The 6207-nt window shown below is 44.2% G+C and overlaps 1 long non-coding RNA gene across 1 annotated transcript; it reads right to left on the reverse strand.

The window, feature by feature from the left end:
* Positions 1-676: 676 nt before the first annotated feature.
* On the reverse strand, positions 677-1789 carry LOC119173363 (uncharacterized). Its single transcript, XR_012895210.1, has 2 exons — positions 1543-1789; positions 677-1078 (listed from the first exon to the last, which is right to left on the reverse strand). It is a non-coding gene; the product is annotated as an uncharacterized LOC119173363 (long non-coding RNA).
* Between the last annotated feature and the right edge of the window lie 4418 nt (positions 1790-6207).

The following is a 6207-nucleotide window of genomic DNA, read 5'->3' on the forward strand; positions in this document are numbered from 1 at the left end:
TCGTGCAGCGAGGCGAACGAGCGCATCATGTCACGTCACACGTGAGACATAAGTGCCATCTGGCAGTTGTCTTAAAAAACAAAACGCGTGGCTCTGAGACAGGTGTGCGCGCCCATCTCAGAGTTGATAAGGTGTAGAACGCAAGACGACGGGTAGGTGCCACCACCGTTTCGTTTTAGCAAAGCGTTAGAAACACTCACCTTTCCGTGCAAGCATCGCATGGTCAGCGCTGCGTGTTAAGTGCTACGGTCCTCAAAATTAGTTATGTATGCCTTTTATAGTAAGAGACGCACATGCAGCATATATACGTGTTGTTATGGTGTCCCATACATGCGCCATAATTGATTTTTAATTGATCATTGCACAAGCATGAACGCTCAACCATGAGCAACATAGCTGGGCGCTGCGGATGGGGTCGGGCGTTTCAAGTACCCAGTGCCAATAAGAGTGGACAAACAGACAAACGCACAGACAGACAGACAGGCCAAATTTTTTGCGTCGAAGGTTCCCAAGGAAGACTTTCGTTCTTAAAAAAACGGGCATTCGCTCATGCACGTCTGATAACCCCACACTTCACACAGTGGGCCGTAGGACTGCCTTGTCCGCGACGATCCTAAACACTTAGTTCTACATGTCACTGCGGTCTGCACGGTTGTCTCAAACAAGCCATCGCATATATGTGAACAAATGATTCCACAAGCTTTTTTTATTGATATGGATCATGAAGTGTTTCTTGTCTTGAGTAAAATGTGGGATGTGGAACCTTTATTCGATGCACGACTTCTGTACAAATCACAGAAGTCACATGCAGTGTTAAGAGCCGTCAAATTTCGCAGCACAGGTTAACAGAATCGCAAGAAATTGTAGATGAACATTAATCGAAAAGGGGACTTAGCGCAAGCTCAATATGACATTTGCCTTTTTGTCTTAAGTTGTACTGGTATTCTCTACTTGAACAGTATTCGTCAACCTAAAGATACACCAAACTTTCCCACCAGGTCAAATGGTTGGGGCATTCCGGTTCCGTAAAACCGATTTTCGAGCCTGATTGTGTCTGTCGAGTGACGTCGTCACGATGCTGAAAAAAAGACAGAAAAAACGCAAGTCAGTTACAGTCAGGATGCTATTGAATGCAGTATACTCCTTGAATAATTAATCAATTACCCTAAAACTCATCAACAGCCTGTTGGTTACTGGACGAAAATATTTGACTTGGACAAAAATATTTGAGAGCAATGTAACGGGCCATATTCTTACAAAACAATGCACGCTGAAAATAATAATAACTGCTTTGATGTATTCTCAAACAGTGGTGCCTGAAAAGTTCTACGCAGATAAAGTGTTCAAAACGATTAATCACACTAAAACTATTGTCTTCCGCAACTGAAATTTTGCAGTCGAATTCAAATGAAGCGGTACCTTCACTTACACGATCAACATGTAAGACACAGGGCTGCACTTTCGAAAAATAGCTTTAGTGTTTTTTCAACACTTAAGATAGGCATATGGACTAAAACGTAGTAGCTCGAAAGTATGCCTTACGTAATGAGATGGCTGGTTAGTTGAGAAGAAAGGAAGTTTTCCGTGCAACGCCTACACAGGACCAGATGAAACATCACCGGATAAGCCTTCGTGCAGCATCGTGTGCCTCGTTCAAGTCTCGATAAGTGCCACACCGAAACGAGTGCGGCTGGGTCCCCAAAATACGGAAGAGCACACGGCTGACTGCCAGAGAGCGCCCCGGCGGCGGTTCATGGACAGCAATGCATGAAGGTTCACTCCAGACGCAGAAGAAGCTAGGCTTGTGTACCATCCATCCCACCTCGTCCGAGTTCATCAAACAGGTGCACGTGAAAGTTGGCGTCATCTTGGTCCAACATCCCGTTCCACGACGCACAAAGGAATCCAGGACACCGCCAACAAGGCGGGCGTGGTCCCCTCTTTCCGGTATACGATAAAGTGTCCAAGGTTGTATCGCGCCCTGCTCCACCAAAAAACAGTATATGTGCGCTACAGTCTCCAGGTGCCTCCTTAGAGTGGGCATGTTCGTCACGTGTACGTGGATCTTTTTGACAGCTTTTTGAATCGACTTGCCTCGAATCTTCGGAAGAGGGAGGCCACGTTCGTCATCCAGGCGCTGCAGTTGATCTTCTGGCAGGCCCAAAAGGTGCGAGCACAGCACACTCATGTACGCCATTGCTGTTTCGAGAGGTAAAGGGCCTTACGGTGAGTGGATGAGTCCGCAAATTATACAAATGTACTCGGCGAGACCTTATTGCAATGGAGGCCAAAACGTTGGTTGTATCGTTGAATCATTTCAAACGTTGACGGGAGCCACAGTGATGTCAGAGTGTAGCTCCGGTACACCTTCGGGTTGTCCGGTGTCGGAAGCGAGGATTCATAACTACCTCGACAAGAAACTCGCTTGAGGGTGCGTGGCAGTGCATACACGCGCAGGCAGACGGGGTCTACTTGCTCGAGCGCATCTGGTGTAATGCCTTGCCCTGCTTCCCTTGAGCAGCTTTAATTCACACGCTATCTCGCCAGCTGGTCACGTGTTTCCTGATGCGCTTAAGTGACTGAATGATTATTCAGAAAAAGAAAGCAATATCGCGTGCTCAGGTTTTCAAATATTTCGAGAGGATGTGCACGAAGCGTTGGTAGTTGATAAAGAATATCTCCTTCTGGTTTTGCACGTCTTTATCAATGAAAAAAAACTGCATGAGTGATAATAAGAATTTGTGCTTTAGCATTCCAAGACCATCATATGACTATGAGAGACGCCGTATTAGAGGGTTCCGAAAACTTCGACCACCTGTGCTTCTTTAACATCCACCTAAATCTAAGCGCTCTGGCCTCAAGAATTTTCGGCTCCACCGAGAATGCAGCAACCGCAACTTTGTAAATGAGTTTCCTTCTGCTTCATATTATCATTCAAACATGCAGCACACTCGTTCCCTAATGTGTTCTTGTGAAAATGGTATTTTCACGCGGATGACTTGTTCTGATAAAAGCTTTTCATGTGGAACCGGCAGCGTTCATGTAAGCTGCAAAGACAAAAAGTTAAATGACGCGGTTAGAACGCAGATTACAAAATGGACAGACGCAATCATAAGCTGAATGACTATTGAGTTTTTCTGGCTGAAGCCTAAAGAAGCAGCACCACTTGCAGAATAGTGATGCAAAATCGAGATAATAATGGGCATAAACGAAGCCATAAAAATGTGAACTTTCTTTAACGATCAGCATGTGTAAATTGACACTAAGCAGTGAAAATCATTCGTGCAGTTCTTGAATTCAGCAATGCTAGAAAGAATCTGAGCTTACTTTTCTACCGCTCATTCCAACATTGTGACCTGCAAATTGATAGTACTTGTTCAACTAAACATTGTTTATGTGAGTTGAGCCATCGTATTGAGCAATAGGAATAGGGGTAATAAAAATGATCATTAATAATAGACTCTGTAGATTGTTTGAATCGTTTCACTTTTATACGCACAGGTACTTTTAATTGCATCTCAAGAAACTTCCACAAGACTTCCCGGTTCGTAATAATGAAAATTATTCTATTTGGAGGCCTAATAGTAATTTTTGTTGGGATACCTTGAAACTGGTATTGCATTACGTTTTATTCGTCTGGAACGTCTGGTGAACAAATTAATCAAACGCAGTTCAAAGACATTATCCCTAACGACTTGTTGCTGAAGTTTTTTCACTTCATAACAATGGCAGCACAGCAAAGGGCTTGAAACAAAAGCACAGCTCTATGAAAAGAGGGGACGCCAACGTGCAATAGGGGAGCGAGCACAAGCAGGTCATAGAGAAATATACTGAATAGTGGCCACTGGCGCTTTTTCGTGACCCCGCATAAAAGGGTCTGACCAACCGCTAGATGGCGTACCCGTGCTAACTTTTACATAAATTCCCCCTGATCTGGGAAAGATATAGCACCTAGAACTTCGCAAAGTAGCGACGTACGTGCTCAACCGCCCTCGTCCTCACTTCTCTCTTTCCCCCAATCACTACGAGGTGGTCGCCACGTCGGCAACGGCCAATTCATGTCACGTGGGACCACGGCAAGATTTCCGTAATTTTCACCATCGTCCAAGACGGCCATGTTTGCTCTGGGGTGCGGGAGCGTGGACGTGCTGGCGCGCAGCGCCTGTGCTTTTACTTGTGCTTCATGGATGCGTGCTTGAAATTAAACTTGCGTTGTGTTCGGAGATACTTAGTGCACAAAGCGAACCACAGTGTCGGTTGCCATGGGCAGCTGCTGCGCCCTCAGATGCCGCAACAATTCATGCGAAGGCAAAAAGTTGTTTATGATTCCATCCGGCCAGCGCAACAAGTTGCGAAGAAAGGCTTGGATATACCAAATCGGGATATTGGGGAATATTAGGTAATAATTGACATACTTCCAGCTTCTGAGTCATTCACGAATGGCATGACGTGTCTTATTCTTTTCACCTCCATTACGGCAACTGAACGCAATACGGGTGTCAGGTCGTATTGTGCCTGGTGGCAGACTCAAAGCAATGTTTTCCGCAAGTGTTTAACGTAAGCTAGCGTGAGCGAAATGATGTCGCTGTTTTAGCTTATCGAACGAAGTCCAAGAAACTTGGCTGCATTTCGCGGGTTAATCGATGTCGCCACTCTTAAACTAGCATAATAGCGCCAACACCTATTGGCCATGTGTTTCTTGCACTCTAAAAGCATTTAACACCCTTCGTGGTGTGTTATTTGCTCCTCATGAATGACAGTCATCTGGCTGGATTACGTTTCCTTTCGTAATAACTCGGCCCTCGCTACTTTCCCACCCAAGGTGTCTTTTTCAAGCTAATAGCACGCATCCAATTTACGACTTGCTAGTTCCGGGCGCCCGGCGAAAATGAAAAGAAGCACACGTCATATTGATGGCTCTTTTGTGTCGGGATAGAAACACACCCCAAAATACGCTTTTTTGTTTTGCAAGATTTTGAATGAGCCCACACGAAAAAGCGAGTGGAGAGATCTCATGGGAAAAAAGCGCGTAAGCGAGCCAGATTCCCATCATTGTTTTGTGGGGAAAAGACGTTCCAAATACGCCTGTTGTCTTGCGGTATACAGTAAGATACATGAAAAGACTCGTGGAGCGGCATTAGTTATTCTATACCAAAGCAATTCCTCAGGGCGGGTACCTCTCATGCATACTAGTAACTCCAGTGCGACATCACCACTTCACGAGAATGATCCTGACACTGTACACAGTAAAAATTTTTACACCCAGAAGGGTGTATATGAGCTTGTCCCGTGGACGACACCCTAAGGGTGTTAATTCAGCACCTTCCAAAAAGGGTGCTTCACCATGCACCCTTGGAATAGGGTGTACATGTAAAAAACTGTAGGGTGTTACAAAAACACCCTTAAGGAAGGGTGCCTTCGATGTCCATCACTTTTTTAGCACCCTCTGAGGAGGGTGCGAGAAGGGTGCACAAGGGTGTTGAGTGCCCATGGCAGGGGTGGCAGTATTCTTTTAGACTGCACTAATAGATATCAGCATGCACTGGTTACACACTACTAGAAGAAAGTGGTCCTGATTATCGATGGTGTGCCACCTGTCGAGCTACATTCATTGCGTGTGGGCAAAAATATAAACGCGTACAATCGTGTATGAACTTGTGCTGGATCTATATATACTTCACAGTATATGCATAATGCGCATTACAGAAAATGAAGCCTTGCTGCCCTTGCATATTGCGTTTATTTAATAGGCGAATAAAACATAAACTTTTCTTCTGCCACACAACTTTTTCACCAGATATACGTTCACGTATACGTACACTACACATGCAACACCTCAAATGTTTATTATATTTTTTCAGTTTCACTTTATTGACAATTCTTTGCAACATACAATTACACTGGTTTCAGTTTAGTATACTGCTTCAAGTACATAGAGACTACAAATGAAATACACGCGAAATATATCCCTATAATTCTTTCAAGTATCTACAATCCCAGTGGTTTCCAGTTTAATACACCTTTGTGTACACAACCGGTTATTAGGAATGAAATACCGGCAAATATATACTTATGATTCTTTCAAATATATACAATCACCATGATTTCACTATATACGCCTTCATGTACACAATCGTTCCCAAGAAGTGATGCACACAAAATATATATGGATAGTGTTTTCAAATGTATACAATCACAGTGGTTTAA

Source organism: Rhipicephalus microplus, chromosome 5 (genome assembly GCF_043290135.1).
Source record: "Rhipicephalus microplus isolate Deutch F79 chromosome 5, USDA_Rmic, whole genome shotgun sequence".
Taxonomy (NCBI): domain Eukaryota; kingdom Metazoa; phylum Arthropoda; class Arachnida; order Ixodida; family Ixodidae; genus Rhipicephalus; species Rhipicephalus microplus.